This window comes from Cryptomeria japonica, unplaced genomic scaffold (assembly GCF_030272615.1).
Source record: "Cryptomeria japonica unplaced genomic scaffold, Sugi_1.0 HiC_scaffold_129, whole genome shotgun sequence".
Taxonomy (NCBI): Eukaryota; Viridiplantae; Streptophyta; class Pinopsida; order Cupressales; family Cupressaceae; genus Cryptomeria; species Cryptomeria japonica.
This window is the reverse complement of record NW_026728951.1, coordinates 312501-327500: the sequence shown is the minus strand read 5'-3', so window position 1 is coordinate 327500 and position 15000 is coordinate 312501. Positions and strand designations below refer to the sequence as shown.

Below are 15000 nucleotides of genomic sequence, written 5' to 3'. Positions count from 1 at the left end.
GGAAATGGCACAAGCACACACACACAAGCATCCTCGGAAGAGGACAGTTCGAGTGACAGGTCAAATCCAAGAGTTCCGAAGACTACCTCCAGGAACAATCGGGAACAAGACCGATTACAAGTCGTCGAGTCTGTTACTGGGCGAACACGAGATGCGCACAGGAAATCGATCAGCCCTCACAATGGCCCAAGGCCAGAGATCGGACTGCTACGATTTACCCCAACAATCATCGTGCCACTCTTCGCAGAGAGGTGATAGACGCCAACGAGCCCGCGCATAGCAATCGAGGTGTAAAAAGGGCGTTGAAGGCAGGAAGCCTGGACGAAAGAGGCTACGAGGTCACCTCGAAGCGGTCTAAGAATCGGGCGCACTTGGGGCGACTACCAGTGCCAACCCCTTATCCCGCGGTGCGTCCGACACACAGAAATTTCCAAGGCGGCCAAGGAGCCTCCCCGCATAGCAATCGGGGTGTGAGGTTACGGATGCAGCATTGATAGCAATCGAGGTGTGAGGCGAAGGATGCAGAAGTGAGAGCCGAGGGATGTAGCAGAGATAGCAATCGGGGTGTGTGATGCAGAAGAGATAGCAATCGAGGTGTGCGGTGGGAAGGGCCCAGCAGCCAGAATGCATGAAGCGACGGATGAAGCAGTGATGACAACCGGGCTGTGAGGAGAGGAGGGATGCAGCCAAGAAAGCAATCAGGGCTCGAGGCAAGGGATGCATCAAGGATAGCAATCATGTTGTGAGGCGAGATTCCAAAGGCTAAACGTGAGAGGCTGCAGGGTCGACTCAGAGAGGTCTATGCATGTGAGAGGCTGAAAGCAAGGTCGACTCGGAGCGGTCTATGCATCGGGCGCGCTTGGGGCGACTACCAGTGCCAACCCCTTATCCCGCGACGCGTCCGACAAAGAGAACGTTCCAAGGCGGCAGAGGAGGTTACCAGCCGAAGGATGCAGTAGCAATAACAGGTATAGTTCCGCGGCGGCCGAGAAGACTCACCGCATAGGAATCGGGATGCGAGGCGAGGGATGCGGCGGGAAGGCCCCGACGGCTAAACGGAAGAGGCTGCAGGGCCGCCTCGGAATGGTCCAAGCATCGGATGCGATTGGGACGACTACCAGTGCCAACCCCTTATCCCGCGATGCGTCCGATACACAGATAGTTCCAAGGCGGCCGAGGAGCCTCACCGCATATCAATCGGGGTGCGAGGCGAGGGATGGGGCGGGAAGGCCCCAACGGCTAGACGGAAGAGGCTTCAGGGCCACCTCGGAATGGTCCAAGCATCGGACGCGCTTGGGGCGACTGCCAGTGCCAACCCCTTATCCCGCGATGCGTCCGATACACAGATGGTTCCAAGGCGGCCGAGGAGCCTCACCGCATAGCAATCGGGGGTGCGAGGCGAGGGATGGGGCGGGAAGGCCCCAACGGCTAGACGGAAGAGGCTTCAGGGCCGCCTAGGAATGGTCCAAGCATCGGACACGCTTGGGGCGACTACCAGTGACAGCCCCCTATCCCGCGATGCGTCCGATACGAAGATGGTTCCAAGGCGGCCGAGGAGCCTCACCGCATAGCAATCGGGGTGCGAGGTGGGGGATGCGGCGAGATGGCCCCAACGGCTAGACGGAAGAGGCCACAGGGCCGCGTCGGAATAGTCCAAGCATCGGACGCGCTTGGGGCGACTACCAGTGACAACCCCTTATCCCGCGATGCGTCCGATACGAAGATAGTTCCAAGGCGGCCGAGGAGCCTCACCGCATAGCAATCGGGGTGCGAGGTGGGGGATGCGGCGAGATGGCCCCAACGGCTAGACGGAAGAGGCTGCAGGGCCGCCTCGGAATAGTCCAAGCATCGGACGCGCTTGGGGCCACTACCAGTGACAACCCCTTATCCCGCAATGCGTCCGATACGAAGATAGTTCCAAGGCGGCCGAAGAGCCTCACCGCATAGCAATCGGGGTGCGAGGTGGGGGATGCGGCGAGATGGCCCCAACGGCTAGACGGAAGAGGCCACAGGGCCGCCTCGGAATAGTCCAAGCATCGGACGCGCTTGGGGCGACTACCAGTGACAACCCCTTATCCCGCGATGCGTCCGATACGAAGATAGTTCCCAGGCGGCCGAGGAGCCTCACCGCATAGCAATCGGGGTGCGAGGCGAGGGATGCGGCGAGATGGCCCCAAAGGCTAGACGGAAGAGGCTGCAGGGCTGCCTCGGAATAGTCCAAGCATCGGACGCGCTTGGGGCGACTACCACTGCCAACCCCTTATCCCGCGATGCGTTCGATACACAGATAGTTCCGAGGCGGCCGAGGAGGTGGGGGATGCAGCGAGATGGCCCCAACGGCTAGACGGAAGAGGCTGCAGGGCCGCCTCGGAATAGTCCAAGCATCGGACGCGCTTGGGGCGACTACCAGTGACAACCCCTTATCCCGCGATGCGTCCGATACACAGATAGTTCCGAGGCGGCCAAGGAGCCTCACCGCATAGCAATCGTGGTGCGAGGTGGGGGATGCGGCGAGATGGCCCCAACGGCTAGACGGAAGAGGCTGCAGGGCCGCCTCGGAATGGTCCAAGCATCGGATGCGCTTGGGGCGACTACCACTGCCAACCCCTTATCCCGCGATGCGTCCGATACACAGATAGTTCCAAGGCGGCCGAGGAGCCTCACAGCATAGCAATCAGGGTGCGAGGCGAGGGATGCGGCGAGAAAGCCCCAACGGCTAGAGGGAAGAGGCTTCAGGTCCGCCTCGGAATGGTCCAAGCATCGGACGCGCTTGGGGCGACTACCAGTGACAACCCCTTATCCCGCGACGCGTCCGATACACAGATAGTTCCAAGGCGGCCGAGGAGCCTCACCGCATAGCAATCGGGGTGCGAGGCGAGGGATGCGGCGAGAAGGACCCAACGGCTACACGGAAGAGGCTTCGGGGCCGCCTCGGAATGGTCCAAGCATCGGACGCGCTTGGGGCGACTACCAGTGACAACCCCTTATCCCGCGACGCGTCCGATACACAGATAGTTCCAAGGCGGCCGAGGAGCCTCACCGCATAGCAATCGGGGTGCGAGGCGAGGGATGCGGCGAGAAGGACCCAACGGCTACACGGAAGAGGCTTCGGGGCCGCCTCGGAATGGTCCAAGCATCGGACGCGCTTGGGGCGACTACCAGTGACAACCCCTTATCCCGCGACGCGTCCGATACACAGATAGTTCCAAGGCGGCCGAGGAGCCTCACCGCATAGCAATCGGGGTGCGAGGCGAGGGATGCGGCGAGAAGGACCCAACGGCTAGACGGAAGAGGCTTCGGGTCCGCCTCGGAATGGTCCAAGCATCGGACGCGCTTGGGGCGACTACCAGTGACAACCCCTTATCCCGCGACGCGTCCGATACACAGATAGTTCCAAGGCGGCCGAGGAGCCTCACCGCATAGCAATCGGGGTGCGAGGCGAGGGATGCGGCGAGAAGGACCCAACGGCTAGACGGAAGAGGCTTCGGGTCCGCCTCGGAATGGTCCAAGCATCGGACGCGCTTGGGGCGACTACCAGTGACAACCCCTTATCCCGCGACGCGTCCGATACACAGATAGTTCCAAGGCGGCCGAGGAGCCTCACCGCATAGCAATCGGGGTGCGAGGCGAGGGATGCGGCGAGAAGGACCCAACGGCTAGACGGAAGAGGCTTCGGGTCCGCCTCGGAATGGTCCAAGCATCGGACGCGCTTGGGGCGACTACCAGTGACAACCCCTTATCCCGCGACGCGTCCGATACACAGATAGTTCCGAGGCGGCCGAGGAGCCTCACCGCATAGCAATCGGGGTGCGAGGCGAAGGATGCGGCGAGAAGGACCCAACGGCTAGACGGAAGAGGCTTCGGGTCCGCCTCGGAATGGTCTAAGCATCGGACGCGCTTGGGGCGACTACCAGTGACAACCCCTTATCCCGCGACGCGTCCGATACACAGATAGTTCCAAGGCGGCCGAGGAGCCTCACCGCATAGCAATCGGGGTGCGAGGCGAGGGATGCGGCGAGAAGGACCCAACGGCTAGACGGAAGAGGCTTCAGGGCCGCCTCGGAATGGTCCAAGCATCGAACGCGCTTGGGGCGACTACCAGTGACAACCCCTTATCCCGCGACGCGTCCGATACATAGATAGTTCCGAGGCGGCCGAGGAGCCTCACCGCATAGCAATCGGGGTGCGAGGCGAGGGATGCGGCGAGAAGGACCCAACGGCTAGACGGAAGAGGCTTCAGGGCCGCCTCGGAATGGTTCAAGCATCGGACGCGCTTGGGGCGACTACCAGTGACAACCCCTTATCCCGCGACGCGTCCGATACACAGATAGTTCCGAGGCGGCCGAGGAGCCTCACCGCATAGCAATCGGGGTGCGAGGCGAGGGATGCGGCGAGAAGGACCCAACGGCTAGACGGAAGAGGCTTCAGGGCTGCCTCGGAATGGTCCAAGCATCGGACGCGCTTGGGGCGACTACCAATGACAACCCCTTATCCCGCGACGCGTCCGATACACAGATAGTTCCGAGGCGGCCGAGGAGCCTCACCGCATAGCAATCGGGGTGCGAGGCGAGGGATGCGGCGAGAAGGACCCAACGGCTAGACGGAAGAGGCTTCAGGGCCGCCTCGGAATGGTCCAAGCATCGGACGCGCTTGGGGCGACTACCAGTGACAACCCCTTATCCCGCGACGCGTCCGATACACAGATAGTTCCGAGGCGGCCGAGGAGCCTCACCGCATAGCAATCGGGGTGCGAGGCGAGGGATGCGGCGAGAAGGACCCAACGGCTAGACGGAAGAGGCTTCAGGGCCGCCTCGGAATGGTCCAAGCATCAGACGCGCTTGGGGCGACTACCGTTGCCAACCCCTTATCCCGCGATGCGTCTGATACACAGATAGTTCCGAGGCGGCCGAGGAGCCTCACCGCATAGCAATCGGGTTGCGAGGCAGATTATTGGGAAGGGAACCCCCTGGGATGCGGCTCAAGCAGTGCCCAAAGGGACTGGAATGCGGAATCACATCGAGAGACCCAAATGCTATACGAGGGCTCAAATCGAATTATCGATTTGGCCACGACATGGACGCATCGGAACGACTACCTTTGCCGAACCACTCGCAATTGCATCCATACCGAAACCAATAGACATTTCCGTTAGAGCCCTCGCATAGCATTCGGGAATCTCGCATGCCCCTCTAAATCGACCAATGCTGGCGCTCAATGAAAATCCGAGCGCTACCACCGTTCGAGCGCCAGCATTGGTCGAGTTAGAGGGGCACGGGGGAGAATGCTCCAGTCAACACCTCCCCTATATAAGTTATTTGTCCGATTCTCGCACAACCGTAGTCTGCCTCGTCGAATCAAACAACGGTCCCAGATTCCGACTTCCGTTCCGTAGAGACCCAAAAGCTAGATGGAGGCTCGCAAGAAAGAGAGTCGGCGCATAGCAATCGGGTTTCTCGAACGTTTAGGGACCGAGCTCACTTGCGGATAGGGCAAAATCCGCCAAGCAACCCAAAAGCTAGACGGGGGCTCGAATCGAATCGCCTAGGCGGCCACAACAACGACGTGTTGGATCGACTACCAGTGCCAAACCATTCAGCAAGACTAGTCTGTGTCGAGGCCGGATAGAGATTCTCAGAGAGCGCCCGCATAGCATTTAGGAGACCTGCCGCGTCCCTCACACTCGACAAATGGTGGTGCACGTTTATAAATCCGAGCGATCCCAACCCTTTCAAGCACCAACATCGGTCGAGATAGAGGGGCACGGAGGGGGCTGCGTGAGACAACACAGTCCCCTATATAAGTTATTTGTCCGATTCTCACACATCCGAAGAATGGTCATCAAATCGGACAACAGCCCAAACTTCCGACTTCCGTCCCAGAAAGCCCAAGAGCTATCTAAAACGTTCATGGCCGGAACTCGATCGCGGCTATACCAGTCCGCCAAGCAACCCAAAAGCTAGACTGGAGCTCTAGTCGAATCACCTCTGTGGCCATTGCAAGGACGTGTTGGAGCGACTACCATTGCCGAACCATTCCGCAGGTCGAGTCCATACCAAGGCCGCATAGAGATTCACGATGAGCTCCTGCATAGCAATCAGGAGACTTGCCGTGTCCATCACAATCGATAAATCCTGGTGCAAGATTTTTGCATCCGAGCGCTCCAACCAGTCGAGCACCAGCATCAATCGACATAAACGGGCACGGGGGGAGGATGCTCGAGAACACTACCTCCCCTATATAAGTTATTTGTCCGATTCTCAAGCAGCCGAAGTCTGGTCATCGAATCGGGTCAAAGACCACAACTTCCGACTTTACCCACAATGCAAGTCATCGAATCGAACATCGGCCCCCGAGTCGGACTCCATGCGTATGTCAGGTCATCGGACCCAAATTCCGCCTTCCTGCGCATGGCGGGCCATCAATATCAACTCGGTCATCGGACCCAAACTCCGCCTTTTTGCGTATGGCACGCCTTCAAATCGGTCATCGGACCCAAATTCCGCCTTCCTGTGCATGGCGGGCCATCAACATCAACTCGGTCATCGGACCCAAATTCCGCCTTTCTGCGCATGGCACGCCATCAACTCGGTCATCGGACCCAAATTCCGCCTTCCTGCGCATGGCAGGTCATCGGACACAAATTCAGACCTCGCCAATATGCCTACGTATCGAATCGGTCATCGGACCCAACTTCCGACTTCATCCATACTGTAGGGTCTTTGAGGTTGGCGCGGTGCGCTCAACCCAGGGAGTCGACCCATCGAAGCATACACCTCCCCTATATAAGCTATTTGTCCGATTCCCACACCTGTGTAGTTTGCACCTCTGACCAGGACATCGACCCCAACTTCCGAACTCGACTGCAACGACGGCACCAGCGCCTTGGTGCGCACCTTGCGACGCACAGTCCCAACATTCGCCTTCCTGCACATGGCAGGTCATCGGACCCAAATTCCGACCTCGCGAGTATGCCTACATATCGAATCGGTCATCGGACCCAACTTCCGACTTCATCCATACCGTAGGGTCTTTGAGGTTGGCGCGGTGCGCTCAACCCGGGGAGTCGACCCAACGAAGCATACACCTCCCCTATATAAGCTATTTGTCCGATTCCCACACCTGTGTAGTTTGCACCTCCGATCAAGACATCGACCCCAACTTCCGAACTCGCCTCCAACGACCGAACCAGCGCCTTGGTGCGCACCTTGCAACGCACAGTGCCAACATTCGCCTTCCTGCACGTGGCAGGTCATCGGACCCAAATTCCGACCTCGCGAGTATGCCTACATATCGAATCGGTCATCGGACCCAACTTCCGACTTCATCCATACCGTAGGGTCTTTGAGGTTGGCGCGGTGCGCTCAACCCGGGGAGTCGACCCAACGAAGCATACACCTCCCCTATATAAGCTATTTGTCCGATTCCCACACCTGTGTAGCTTGCACCTCCGATCAGGACATCGACCCCAACTTCCGAACTCGACTAAAAAGACCGCACCAGCGCCTTGGTGTGCACCTTGCAACGCACAGTGTCAACATTCGCCTTCCTGCACATGGCAGGTCATCGGACCCAAATTCCGACCTCATGAGCATACCTACTAATCGAATTGGTCATCGGACCCAACTTCCGACTTCATCCATACCGTAGGGTCTTTGAGGTTGGCGCGGTGCGCTCAACCTGGGGAGTCGACCCATCGAAGCATACACCTCCCCTATATAAGCTATTTGTCCGATTCCGACACCTGTGTAGTTTGCACCTCCGCTCAGGACATCGACCCCAACTTCCGAACTCGCCTGCAACGACCGAACCAGCGCCTTGGTGCGCACCAAAAGTGCGCACTTTTGGAGGGCACTTTTGTGCGCTCCAAAGGTGCGCACTTTTGGAGGGCACTTTTCTGCGCTCCAAAGGTGCGCACTTTTGGAGGGCACTTTTTGGAGGGCACTTTTCTGCGCTCCAAAGGTGCGCACTTTTGGAGGGCACTTTTTGGAGGGCACTTTTCTGCGCTCCAAAGGTGCGCACTTTTGGAGGGCACTTTTTGGAGGGCACTTTTCTGCGCTCCAAAGGTGCGCACTTTTGGAGGGCACTTTTTGGAGGGCACTTTTCTGCGCTCCAAAGGTGCGCACTTTTGGAGGGCACTTTTTGGAGGGCACTTTTCTGCGCTCCAAAGGTGCGCACTTTTGGAGGGCACTTTTCTGCGCTCCAAAGGTGCGCACTTTTGGAGGGCACTTTTTGGAGGGCACTTTTCTGCGCTCCAAAGGTGCGCACTTTTGGAGGGCACTTTTCTGCGCTCCAAAGGTGCGCACTTTTGGAGGGCACTTTTTGGAGGGCACTTTTCTGCGCTCCAAAGGTGCGCACTTTTGGAGGGCACTTTTGTGCACTCCAAAGGTGCGCACTTTTGGAGGGCACTTTTCCTGTGCTCCAAAGGTGCACACCTAGGTGAGCACCTTCGACCACACCTTGTAGCACACCAAACTCTGACTTTCGACTTCATCCGCAATGCAGGGTCTTTGAGGTTGGCGCAATGCGCACAACCAGGGGAGTCGACCCATCAAACCCAACACCTCCCCTATATAAGCTATTTGTCTGATTCTCATACATGCGTAGCCTGCAGGAGCAATTAGGACATCGACCCCAACTTTCGGCTTCTAAACGAAAACAAGGTCTTTGAGGTTGGTGTAATGCGAACAACTAGGGGAGTCAACCCATCAAACCCAACACCTCCCCTATATAAGCTATTTGTCTGATTCTCATACATGTGTAGTCTACAGGAGCAATTAGGACATCGACCCCAACTTTTGACTTCTTAACGAAAACAAGGTCTTTGAGGTTGACGTAATGCGCACAACCAGGGGAGTCGACCCATCAAACCCAACACCTCCCCTATATAAGCTATTTGTCCGATTCTCATACATGTGTAGCCTGCAGGAGCCATTAGGACATTGACCCCAACTTTTGACTTCTTAACGAAAACAAGGTCTTTGAGGTTGGCGTAATGCGCACAACCAAGGGAGTTGACCCATCAAACCCAACACCTCCCCTATATAAGCTATTTGTCTGATTCTCATACATGTGTAGCCTGCAACAACGATTAGGACATCCACCCCAACTTCTGAATTCGTCTGCGTTGACCGCACCAAAGGTGCACGCCTTGGTGCTCACCAAAATCCGACTTCCGACTTCTTCTGCTATGCGGGGTCTTTGAGGTTGGCGCAGTGCGCACAACCAGGGGAGTCAACCCACCGAATGCAACACCTCCCCTATATAAGCTATTTGTCTGATTCTCATACATGCGTAGACTGCAGCAATGATTAGGACATCCACCCCAACTTTTGACTTCTTAAACAAGACAGGGTCTTTGAAGTTGGTGCAGTGCACACAACCAGGGGAGTCGACCCATCAAACGCAACACCTCCCCTATATAAAGCTATTTGTCCGATTCTCATACGTGTAGTCTGCAGCAGCGATTAGGACATCGACCCCAACTTCCGAATTCGTTTGCATTGACCGCACCAAAGGTGCACGCCTTGGTGTGCACCCTGGAGTGCACTTTGGTGCTCACCTCGGTGCACACTTTGGTGTGCACCTCGGTGTGCACCAAAGGTGCGCACCTTGGAGCGCACCAAAGGTGTACACTTTGGAGCGCACCACATAGGGTCTTTGAGAGGTTGGCGCAGTGCGCACACCAAGGTGGGTGTTGAGGTGCGTGCCGAGGTGGGTGGGTGCTAGGGTGCGCTCCATGGTGGGTGCCAGGGTGGGTGCGTGCTAGGGTGGATTCCAAAGAGGGTCATAGGGTGGGTGCCAAGGTGGGTTGGTGATATAGTGGGTTCAAAGGTGGGTACTAGGGTGGGTTCCAAGGTGGGTCACAAGTTGGGTGCCAGGATGCGTGGGTGTTAGGTTGGGTGCCAAGGTGGGCTCCTGCGTGGGTGGGTGCTAGGGTGGGTTTCAAGGTGGACGCGAGGGCGGGTGCCAAGGTGGGTAACAAGTTGGGTGTTAGGATGGGTGAGTGCTAGAGTGGGTGCCAAGGTGGGTGGGTGCTAAGGTGGATGCCAAGGTGGTTCACAGGGTGGGTGGGTTCTAGGGTGAGTTCCAAGGTGGGTCACAGGTTCAGTGCTAGGGTGGGTGTCAAGGCGGGTGTCGAGGTGCCTGGGTGCTAGGGTGTGGATGCCAATGTGGGTCATAGGGTGGGTACTAGGGTGGGCTGCAATGTGGGTGCCAAGGTGGGTAACATGCTCGGTGGGTTCTAAATTGGGTGCCAGGGTGGGTGTGCACCCACCTTGCCCGAGGTGGGTGCCAAGGTGCCAGTGTGGGTGGGTGCTAAGGTGGATGCCAAGGTGGGTGAGAAGGTGGGTGATAGGTTGAGTGGTAGGATGGGTGGGTGCCAAGATGGGTCACAGGGTGGGTGCAAGGGTGGGTAGGTGCTAGGGTTGGTGTCAGGGTGGGTGGGTGCTAGGTTGGGTTCCAAGGTGGGTGCGAGGGTGAGTGTCAAGGTGGGTCACAGGTTAGGTGCTAGGATGGGTGAGTGCTAGGGTGCAAAGGTGCCAGGGTGGGTGCTAGGATGGGTCGATGCTAGGGTGAGTGGCAAGGTGGGTCCACAAGTGTCAAGGTGGGTGCCGAGGTGGGTGCCAAGTCGGCGACTGCTATGGTGGATGCCAAGGTGGGTCACGGGGTGGGTGCCAAGTTGCTAGGTTGGGTTCCAAGGTGGGTGCCAACGTGGGTGCTAGGGTGCGTGGGTTAAAGGGTGTGTCACAACGTGGGTGCCAGGATGGGTGCGCACCCACACTGGCCAAGACGGGTGCGGGTGCAAGGTTGGGTTCCAAGCCCGGTCACAGGCTGGGTGCTAGGATGGGTGGGTGCCAAGGTGGGCACCAGGGTGGGTGCACCCACCCTGGCCAAGGTGGGTCACGGGGTGGGTCCTAGGGTGGGTAACGGGGTGGGTACTAAGGTGCGTGCCAAGGTGGGTCATAGGGTGGGTGCCAAGGTGGGCACCAGGGTGGGTGTGCACCAACCCTAGCCAGGGTAGGTCACGGGGTGGTTGTCGGGGTGGGCGTCAAGGAGCCAAGGTGGGTGGCAAGTAGCCAAGTTGCGTGCCAAGGTGGGTGTCGGGGTGGGTGCCAAGGATCCAAGGTGGGTGCCAAGGAACCAAGGTGGGTGTCTGGGTGGGTGCCGAGGTGGGAGCCAGGGTGGGTCCCAAGGTGAGTGCAAAGGTGGGTGCCAGGGTCAAGGTGAGTGCCAATGTGGGTTCCAAGGTGCCAGGGTCAGGGTGAGTGCCAATGTGGGTTCAAAGGTGCTAAGTTGGGTGCGAGGTTGGGTGCGAGGGTGGGTGGGTGCCAAGGTGTGCTAGGTGGAAGCCCGGGTGGGTCGGCATCCCATGGGTGTCGAGTTGGGTGCCTGATGGGTGCTTCTTGTCAAGTTTTAGTCGTCGGGACTCATTTCGAGCCTTAGAGGTCGTTTCTTGTCCGGTTGCCCTGTCTTCGACCTGGGAACCCAATTTTGGTCCTCGGGTCCCATTTTTTTTTGTCTCGCATCCCACTTTTGGCCTGTGGCCTTTTCGGGGTCGATTCTCGTTTTGGGCATCAGAGCATGTTTCTTCTCCTAAAACCCAATATTTGTTTATTAAGTCTCGGAACACATTTTTGTTCTCGTGGACCCATCATGGGTCTTGGAACGCATTTGTGGTCCTTGGGTCCCATTTTGCATCCCGAAACTTGTGTTTTGGTGCTTGATCCCTATTTTGGGTGCCCACCTTGCACCAAGTGCGCACCCGGGGCAAACCGAGCGCCTTGGTGCACCGGGGCAAGATCGAGCGTGCACCCGAGGCGCCCCGAACATGCACCAAGGTGCACTCGGCCCACATGTGAGCGCAGGTCGTTGCGCCCGAGGTGGTGTGTGGGCACCGCGTTGCAGACGGGACACTGCACGCACACGACGCCCCCTCCAGGTGCACGCACGTAGGCCGGGCCGGGTGCACACCCGACGCCCTAGCAAGGTGCGCGCACCCGGGCAGGGCTCACACTTGGCGAACGGGGCGCACTTCGCGAGGGAGGGTGTGCACCTCGACGGGGGTGGGTGGCCGGGGTGGATTCGCACGTGGGTCGCGGTTTGCTAAGTACACACTGCGACAAGCTCATAACGGGTGCGATCATACCAGCGTTAGTGCACCGGATCCCATCAGAACTCCGCAGTTAAGCGCGCTTGGGCCGGAGTAGTACTGGGATGGGTGACCTCCCGGGAAGTCCCGGTGTTGCACCCTTTTTTAGTTTTTCGCCGGGCGTCGCAATGCTATTTGAATAAACCTTTTGCCCGTTTGCGTTCTCGTCGGGGCCGGGCCGGGCCGGGGTGCGCTGCCCGCACTACCGCGCGCGCGGGGGCGACACCGAGCGCGCACCCGAGGCGCCCCGAGCACACAGGCCACGGTGCAACCCGGGCGTTGTGCGCGCACCCCGGTGCGCCCGAGGTGCTGCGCGCGCACCCAGGTGAAATCGGTGTGCACCTCGGCCAGTGCGCGCTCGGTCGAGTCGCGCACGTTGGCCAAGGTGCACGGTGATGTTTCTTACTCTAAGGTTCCGCACCAGACGCCCGGGACAGGTGAGCGAAGCTGGGCGGGGCCGGGTGCGCGGCCGGGGCAGGTGCACGCAGCTGGAGAGAGCTTTGGAGCACACTTCGGAGCGCACCAATGATGCGCTCCATTCAAAAGTTTCCTGAAAAGGCAAAAAAAGTTGAGATTATAGAATTTCCCACTTGAGAGATTGTAAAAAAAAAAAATTTTAAAATGAAGGAAACGCGGGTGCCAAGGTGTGCGCAGCCCAGCCAAGGTGTGCGCACCAAGGCGCCCACCCTGGCGAAGGTGCACGCAAGGTGCGCACCCGAGGCAAACCGGACAATTAACCCAACTTTCGACTTCGCGCGCACCTTGGAGCGCACTTCGGAGCGCTCCTTGGTGCGCACCAATCTTGGGCACCTCGGAGTGCACCATGGCGCCCACCAAGGTGCGCACCCGGGGCAAACCGAGCTCCGACTTCGTGCGCACCTTGGAGCGCACGAAAGGTGCGCACCATGGCGCCCACCAAGGTGCGCAGCCCAGCCAAGGCGTGCGCATCAAGGTGCGCACCCTGGCGAAGGTGCGCACCCGGGGCAAACCGAGCTCCGACTTCGTGCGCACCTTGGAGCGCACAAAAGGTGCGCAACCCAGCCAAGGTGTGCGCACCCCGGTCAAACCGAGCTCCGAATCGTGCGCACCAGAGGTGCACGCCATCGTGCGCACCTTGGAGCACACTTCGGAGCCCTCCTTGGTGCGCGCCGATGTTGCGCACCTCGGAGCGCACCCGGGGAAAACAATGCAATTAACCCGACTTTCGACTTCGTGGGCACCTCGGAGCGCTCTCGGGTTCGCACCTCGGAGCACACCGAGGTGCGCACCTTTGATGCGCTGCCTTCACCAATTTCCAGAAAAGGCAAGAAAACATTGAGAAGGTGTGCGCACCGAGGTGCCCACCCTGGCGAAGGTGCACGCGAGGTGCGCACCCGGGGCAAACCGGGCTCCGACTTCGTGCACGCCGCACCTTGGAGCACACACTTCGGAGCGCTCCTTGGTGCGCACCAGGGCGCGCAACCCAGCCGAGGTGCCCACCCCGGCGAAGGTGCACGCGAGGTGCGCACCCGGGGCAAACCGGGCTCCGACTTCGTGCACGCCATGGTGCCCACCGCGGCGAAGGTGCACGCGAGGTGCGCACCCGGGGCAAACCGGGCTCCGACTTCGTGCACGCCGCACCTTGGAGCACACTTCGGAGCGCTCCTTGGTGCGCACCATGGTGCCCACCAGGGCGCGCAACCCCGCCGAAGGTGCACGCGAGGTGCGCACCCGGGGCAAACCGGGCTCCGACTTCGTGCACGCCGCACCTTGGAGCACACTTCGGAGCGCTCCTTGGTGCGCACCATGGTGCCCACCAGGGCGCGCAACCCCGCCGAAGGTGCACGCGAGGTGCGCACCCGGGGCAAACCGGGCTCCGACTTCGTGCACGCCATGGTGCGCACCGCGGCGAAGGTGCGCACCCGGGGCAAACCGGGCTCCGACTTCGTGCACGCCGCACCTTGGAGCACACTTCGGAGCGCTCCTTGGTGCGCACCAGGGCGCGCAACCCAGCCGAGGTGCCCACCCCGGCGAAGGTGCACGCGAGGTGCGTACCCGGGGCAAACCGGGCTCCGACTTCGTGCACGCCGCACCTTGGAGCACACTTCGGAGCGCTCCTTGGTGCGCACCATGGTGCCCACCAGGCCGCGCAACCCAGCCAAGGTGTGCGCACCAAGGTGCACGCGAGGTGCGCACCCGGGGCAAACCGGGGTCCGACTTCGTGCACGCCGCACCTTGGAGCACACATCGGGGCGCTCCCGGGTTCGCACCGGCGTTGCGCACCGTGGTGGGCACCTCGGAGCACACCAAGGTGGGCAGCGAGGTGCGCACCTTTGATGCGATGCCTTCACTAATTTCCATAAAAGGCAAAAAAAAAACGAGATTTTAAAATTTCCGTTTTGAAAGATAGTGAGAAAAAGGGAATGCTGGTGCCATCTTGAGCCCGCCCTGGTGCGCAGCCCAGCCAAGGTGTGCGCACCAAGGTGCCCACCCTGGCGAAGGTGCGCGCCCGGGCAATTAACCCAACTTCCAACTTCGCGCGCGCCAGGGTGGGAGCGCACCCAACAACCGGGCCTGGGAAGAGCCAATGCGAGAAACCCCACCAAACGCTCTGACAAAAAAAGAGGGGGCGCTCCAGTAACCCCGCTTCGGAGCGCACCCTGGGCAAACCCAGCCAAGGTGCCCACCCCGGCCAAGGTGCAGGCGAGGTGCGCACCCGGGGCAAACCGGGCTCCGACAACGTGCACGCCGCACCTTGGAGCACACTTCGTAGCGCTCCCGGGTGCGCACCTCAGAGCACACCAAGGTGGGCAGCGAGGTGCGCACCTTTGATGCGCTGCCTTCACTAATTTCCAGAAAAGGCAAAAAAAAAA

At 59.6% G+C, this 15000-nt stretch overlaps 1 non-coding gene across 1 annotated transcript; it reads left to right on the top strand.

Annotated features, from left to right (window-relative positions):
• The first annotated feature begins 12131 nt into the window (after positions 1–12131).
• On the top strand, positions 12132–12250 carry LOC131866064 (5S ribosomal RNA). Its single transcript, XR_009364696.1, has one exon. It is a non-coding gene; the product is annotated as a 5S ribosomal RNA (ribosomal RNA).
• The last annotated feature ends 2750 nt before the right edge of the window (positions 12251–15000 follow it).